Genomic DNA, 7,044 nt, shown 5'->3' on the forward strand with positions numbered 1-7,044 from the left:
GGTCTTTAGTGGTGCAAGACATAAATTACATGCATTTATATGCTGATGAATCATCACATTCACTTTGTCCACATTTGTTTCCACTGGAGCGTACCCCAATCATCCTCTGTTGTCTCTAGTGCTTGGCTGATTGGTTCAGAGATCACACGCTCATTAAGAGTTTAAATTAATTGTATTAATTGTAGATATTTCTTTTAATTGATATTTGGAGAAGAAAGATTTCTACCTGTCAACAACATCTTAAATACATTCTTAATGTAAAGTATTTTTTTCTTATTTATAATCTTCCTAAAAATTTAACTAGTAACTACAGTTGTCCGATGTAGAGTAGTAAAGGTACCATATTGTCCTCCAGAAATAGTGTAAGTAGTAGTATGAAGTAATGTAAAGTCCTCCCAATTGGGAAGAAAAGTGTAAAGTAGTGCTCTATTTAGGTACAGTCTACTCAAACCTTTTCAATAATGTACCCCCTTTTAAAGATTTCCTCAGCTAAGTGACCCCATAAAACAAAAAGAAGCCAAATAAAAGAGATACAAAACAGATTAAAACTACATTATCGGTTTCTGATTTACTAAACAACAACCTTCTAACAGAAAAAACACTTACATGCGACATGTAAAATGTTAAAACACTAAATGCACTACATCCATTCATTTTTTTGTTGTACAATTGTTTTAGGAATAATGCTGATGTTTAAAAATAAATAAAAGTAGCAGCAGTACTGCAAATTACCCCTGGGGGTACTTGTATTTGAGAAACACTGGCCAACAGTAGCCTACAGAGAAAGACAGCATCTTAAATCATTAAATAAACTCTGGATTCAAAGTTTTAATCACTGAAGACATTTGGACAGTTATTTGCCGTGTAGGTAAACACAGTACACTGACCACACTCTGTCTCCATCAACCCAAACCTGAAGCCAGAAGTAGCGCGTTGAGCTTTAGCCTCTGAGTGTCTGCGTGTGGACTGTGGGAGAACAGGTGGGCATAGTTTCTGTCAAACAGAGAGAGATTGATGGAGTGGGTTACAGAGCTGGCTGGGGGTATTCTCTTACAGCAATGGCAGGGACAGAGACAGCTGGACTCTGTACACTGGACTCTGTGTGTGCATGTGTGCATATTTGTTCAGCACCGTATCTATGTGCTTGTCTATAGGGAGATGTTTTGTGTTCTTCCTGAAACAACAGAAGATATGAAGCAAGAACATACATACACTGGAAAAATTTCAGTCTTGGTATTCTTACATCACTGTGCTGCATTCAACATAGTTGATTGTTATTTACACATCTGAAAAGGAAGTGGAGTTCCCCAAAGCTCCATCCTTGGGCCTCTTCTGTTTAACATCTACAGTACATGATCCCACGTCCTACTAACGCAGATTATGGGAAACAACATTTCTTACCATGATTATGCACACAACAGCTGCATCTTATTCATAGTAGTGCTGTTGAAGTCCTCACTAAGACCAGCAGAGCATATCATTCTGGTTCTTAAATATTTGTACTGGCTTTGTGTGTCAGAGAACTGTTTTAACTGATTTATAAAGCCCTTTTTTACATTTCTGATCTGTTGCTCCGTTATGAATAGTCCAGACCTTTCTGATGACAAAGGCTGTGGTCAAATAGTTTCCTAAAAACCTGTCCTTGTGGACGGCATTATCTCCTGTCCTTTGTTAAAGGACAGTTCAGTGTAACCTATGCTAAAGGAGACAAGAAAGGGAGCATTGAGGCACCTTTCTTCAACAGGACTTGACCACTTCTTAGCATGGTTGCCACTTAGATACATCCGGATCATTTCACTCTAAGACTATTTGACTGCAGCATCTACCTACTGTCCCCAGACTCAAGACTAAACATGGAAATGCAGAATTCAGTTTTATCCTGCACTTATCTGGGAAAGATGTAGAATCCCTAAAAAAATTGAAATCAATTATTTGTTTTAGCTTCTGAGAGCTTGAAAAGTTGGTTATGTTGTCTGCATTTTCTAACGTTGCACCAACTGTAGCTGCACTGAAATTTGTATTCAACTTCTAACGTCTTTTAACATTACTTCGGTTTCTTTTGTTTCTTTTCTTAATGTATTTCTGTCTTATATAAAGCACTGTTGAAAGGTGGTATTAAAACGAACTTTCCTCACCTGAAACCTTACTTTAAACTGATCTGCTCCCTTTTAAATGTAAGTCTGTCTCTTATTTCACTGACATGAAGTCCAAAACACGGATGAAGGTGAACAAAAAGCTTTCTATAACAAGCACTCGCCATAAGTGAAAATATTTTCCTTCCCAGTCAAGAGGCTTAAGGGGTGTCTCTCTAAATAAAGTGTGACACAACGACGCTAACCTGCTTAGCATTTTCAATTATTCATTTCACTGTTTTTTCCAGCAGACAAAGCAACGAAGACGAGAACCAGTTGCAGGATGTGAAGGGTTGAAAGCACAGTTTCACTCTATTTTTCACATCCTTGTGCAACAGTTGTAAAAATCCATGTGTACACAGAGGATAAAATACCTGTACTGTGTGTAGTTTTAGAGGCATGTGTTTAATCACACATCCTTCAAAACCACAGTGCTGCACAATGGTCCAGTCAAGGGCAAGTCATTTAAGCAATGCTTTAAATCAAAGAAGAAATGCATTCAATTTATGGAACAATGTTTTTAAAAAAAACGTGTTGCACAATTTACCAGTCGGCTCTAATGCACCATCACTCTGCATCCATCTGTCGGGACCTTCTGTCCAATGAGTCTGTAATTGAAAACACACAAAGAGCTGACATTCTGCAGGAGAAATAAATGAGGTTTTTCACGTCCATAATACAAAATGACCATGACATGTTTCTGGGGTTTGATCTGGTTGTTGATCAGAAGAAATGCTCAAAGTGATTACATGGCCATTCACACTGAAACTAAAGAACACGCAAGCATATGAAGATAAATAAAGATTTATGAATATCATCACCACTTTCACGACACATGGGCAACACACAGAAAAAAAACTTGCAAATTAAGTAAAACCAAAGCAGATTAAGAAAAAATTGTGTTAATTTAATAACAGTCCAAAACAACAGACATATCTGAGAGAAACTAAAAACCTACACATGAGGATCATGTGTCAAACATGTTAGAAAATTATATTGTTTTAACAATATGATTGCATGACTCCGGTGGCATCATTTCTGTATGATGCTCATGTGTCGTCTATGAGATGATGATATTCATTAATATATATATAACTGAGATATTCAAGTTGATTTGATCGAGCCGAGTCGAATAACTCAAAGATCTAAGACTTTTTCTACGTACACAAAAGGCATATTTCTCAAAAATACAAATATTGTTCACTAATCTGTCTAAATCTGTGTTACTGAGCACTTCTCCTTTGCCGAGATAGCCCATCCACCTCACAGGTGTGGCACATCAAGATTAGACAGCAGGATTATTGCACAGGTGTGCCTTGATGTTGCGTTTAAAATGTTGTTCAGTGTATTTATTATCTGGTTTGATCATACCAAGTTTTATTATTTTATTACTGTATTTTATTTGTTTAAAAAAACTTCAGTCCCACAAGTAACATGTGAATTCAAGCATGTTTATGCACAAGTGTTTGTAATGCCTTCTTTTTTCTAAAATGAGTCACTAATTAGGACAATGTAAAACACTCAGGGACTCACATTTGTTGATTTTAACGTTCTTTTTCTTGTGGCTTGTCCAAAAAAACATCAGATATAGTGAATGATAAAACAGGCCTTTAAATAGCAAATACTCCAGCGCTTATCTTTGCGCCCATGGGCGTGCTGGTCTTACAGGGAGGTGTGTTCAGGTGCATTCTCGGTGTGCTGGTCTTACAGGAAGGTGTGTTCAGGTGCATTCTGGGCGTGCTGGTCTGACCGTAGGTGTGTTCAGGTGCATCTGGGCGTGCTGGTTTTACAGGGAGATGTTTGTTCAGGTGCATTCTGGGTGTGCTGGTCTTACGAAGGTGTGTTCAGTGCTCTGGCGTGCTGGTTTACAGGGTTTGTGTTCAGGGCACTCTGGCGTGCTGGTTTTACAGGGAGATTGTGTTCGGTGCATTCTGGCGTGCTGGTCTTACAGGGAGGTGTGTTCAGGTGCATTCTGGGCGTGCTGGTCTTACAGGGAGTGTGTTCAGTGCACTCTGGGCGTGCTGGTTTTACAGGGAGTGTGTTCTGGTGCATTCTCGTGTTGCTGGTCTTACAGGGGGTGTTCAGGTGCATTCTGGTGCTGGTCTTACAGGAATGTGTTCAGGTGCATTCTGGGCGTGCTGGTCTTACAGGGAGGTGTTTCAGGTGCACTCTGGGCTTGCTGGTTTTACAGGGAATGTGTTCAGGTGCATTCTGGGCGTGCTGGGCTTACAGGGAGTGTGTTCAGGTGCATTCTGGGCGTGCTGTTCTACAGGGAGGTTGTTCAGGTGCACTCTGGCGTGCTGGTTTTACAGGGATATTGTTTCAGGCATTCTGGGCGTGCTGGCTTACAGGGAGGTGTGTTCAGGGGCATTCTGGGCGTGCTGGTCTTACAGGAGGTGTTTTCAGGTGCATTCTGGGCGTGCTGGTCTTACAGGGAGGTGTGTTCAGGTGCACTCTGGGCGTGCTGGTTTTACAGGGAGATGTGTTCAGGTGCATTCTGGGCGTGCTGGCTTACAGGGAGGTGTGTTCAGTGCATTCTGGCGTCTGGTCTACGGGAGGTGTGTTCAGGTGCATTCTGGGCGTGCTGGTCTTACAGGGAGGTGTGTTCAGGTGCACTCTGGGCGTGCTGGTTTACAGGAGATGGGTTGTCAGGTGCATTCTGGGCGTGCTGGCTTACAGGGAGGTGTTTCAGTGCATTCTGGGCGTGCTGGTCTTACAGGGAGGGTGTTTCAGGTGCATTCTGGGCGTGCTGGTCTTACGGGAGGGTGTGTTCAGGTGCATTCTGGCGTTTTGGTCTTACAAGGAGTGTGTTCATGTGCATTCTGGCGTGCTGGTCTTACAGGAGGTGTGTTCAGGTGCATTCTGGGCGTGCTGGTCTTACAGGAGGTGTGTGCAGGTGCTTCGGGCGTGCTGTCTTACAGGGAGGTGTGTTCAGGTGCATTCTGGGCGTGCTGGTCTTACGGAAGGTGTTGTCAGGTGCATTCTGGCTTGCTGGTCTACAGGAGGTGTGCAGGTGCATTCTGGGCGTGCTGGTCTTACAGGGAGGTGTGTCAGGTGCAATCTGGGCGTGCTGGTCTTACAGGAAGGTGTGTTCAGGTGCATTCTGGGCGGTGCGGTCTTACGGGGGTGTGTTCGGTGCTTCTGGGGCTGGTCTTACAGGGAGGTGTGTTCAGGTGCATTCTGGGCGTGCTGGTCTTACAGGGAGGTTTTTCAGGTGCATTCTGGGCGTTTTGGTCTTACAAGGAGGTGGTTCAGGTGCATTCTGGGCGGGCTGGTCTTACGGAGGTGTGTTCAGGTGCATTCTGGGCGTGCTGGTCTTACAGGGAGGTGTGTTCAGGTGCATTCTGGGCGTTTGGTGTCTTACAAGGAGGTGTGTTCAGTGCATTCTGGGCGGGCTGGTCTTACAGGGAGGTGGTTCAGGTGAATAATTGGCGTATTGTTATCTTGAGGCAGAGGAAGTGATCACGCCATTGACCAACAACCTTCCAAAGTCAATAACCAGCATTTCAGTTATGCAACAGCACATTAGTAGAAGGTGCCTAGGTACCGTGCACATTTTACACACACACACACACACACACACACACACACACACACACACACACACACACACACACACACACACACACACAGGCATATAAACATGCAAAAGAATATAAATAAAAATATTACGGTGCATATCCGCCATCATAATAGCAATGTGCCAAAGTACAAACGCGCCTGTTTTTTAAAGGGAATGAGAGATAACACTCTGATTGGTTTATTGCATGTTACATCCAAAACGCAGCACACAGACCCCTTTTTTTATCCCTTATTTAAACACGCTGTGCACTATGGAGATATATCATGCACTTAAGTTATCTTAAAAACAATGTGACAGAAAGTTGTCTTGAGGTCTGACAGTTTTCAAATTTTTATTTCAGTTGCAGTTAAGACTGATTGGGATTTCAGAGGACAATTGGTGGCCTTGTTTTTAACCAATTTTCTGTTATTGACCCACTTTTTTTTTTTAATTCAAAGGTTTCATTCTGCTCTGGCTTCTTTAGCCTTCAACAGCTATTATTCACTTGTTTTTCCAACATAAATCGCTTTGATTGATTTATTGACAGATTTTTTTTGCTTCTTCTTTTCCATCTCTACCAAAGAGGAGGACAGAAATGGGAAAAAAATATGTTCTTTAATCCTCTGATGAATAAAACTTAATAAAGCACAATATTTATAAGTGGTCACCAGTTCATCTTGTCCTGTCTGTATAACTACAACTAATAATACATTGAGTGCACGTTTTTGTTTCACCTTTCTGGAAATCCAAATGTGTTTTTCAAGGGAATTCTGAATAAAATGGCAGCACAATTAACAAGTTAAATAAATAAAGGTTAAAAAAGTTGTGATTTTAAATAGACGAGAAACACTCGCAATTCAAGTACATGGTAGTTCAAAACAGCCAGCTGCATATGTGTACGTGAATTAAGAAAAAACTGTTTTTTTTTGATAACACAAAGAGAAATGCCATGGAGTTGTGAGTGATGCAGCTGCCGAGAGCCATCCTCTCCTTCTTAAGGAGAGAGGAACATCTGTTGCAGTGTGACGGTGGGATATCGATCGAGCGGCGGACCTTGGACACGCCACAGAGGAACACCTCCTGTGTGAAGTATTGTTGTGGTCCCACTTTACGGAGCAGACCGACCTTCAGCAACACAGAACAAAGCCAATACACAGCGTCTCGCAGGAACACTTAGATGGGTTATTAACGCTGAAAGTAGGAACATCAAGGAATGTGTTTAGAAAAAGGACAAGGAGGTAGACTTATTACTTTAAAATGTAACTGAGGAGGCCATTAAAAGTCTGTTTAAAGGATTTTGCATTCAGTAAAGTTGTCCAAGAGTTTGAAGATCCTTTTGAACTAAATGGG

At 41.8% G+C, this 7,044-nt stretch overlaps 1 long non-coding RNA gene across 1 annotated transcript; it reads left to right on the forward strand.

Moving 5' to 3' along the window:
- Positions 1-3,996: 3,996 nt before the first annotated feature.
- Positions 3,997-5,607, forward strand: LOC116706361 (uncharacterized). Its single transcript, XR_004336214.1, has 3 exons — positions 3,997-4,286; positions 4,691-4,732; positions 5,418-5,607. It is a non-coding gene; the product is annotated as an uncharacterized LOC116706361 (long non-coding RNA).
- Positions 5,608-7,044: the final 1,437 nt, after the last annotated feature.

This window comes from Etheostoma spectabile, chromosome 18, assembly GCF_008692095.1.
Source record: "Etheostoma spectabile isolate EspeVRDwgs_2016 chromosome 18, UIUC_Espe_1.0, whole genome shotgun sequence".
NCBI lineage: Eukaryota > Metazoa > Chordata > Actinopteri > Perciformes > Percidae > Etheostoma > Etheostoma spectabile.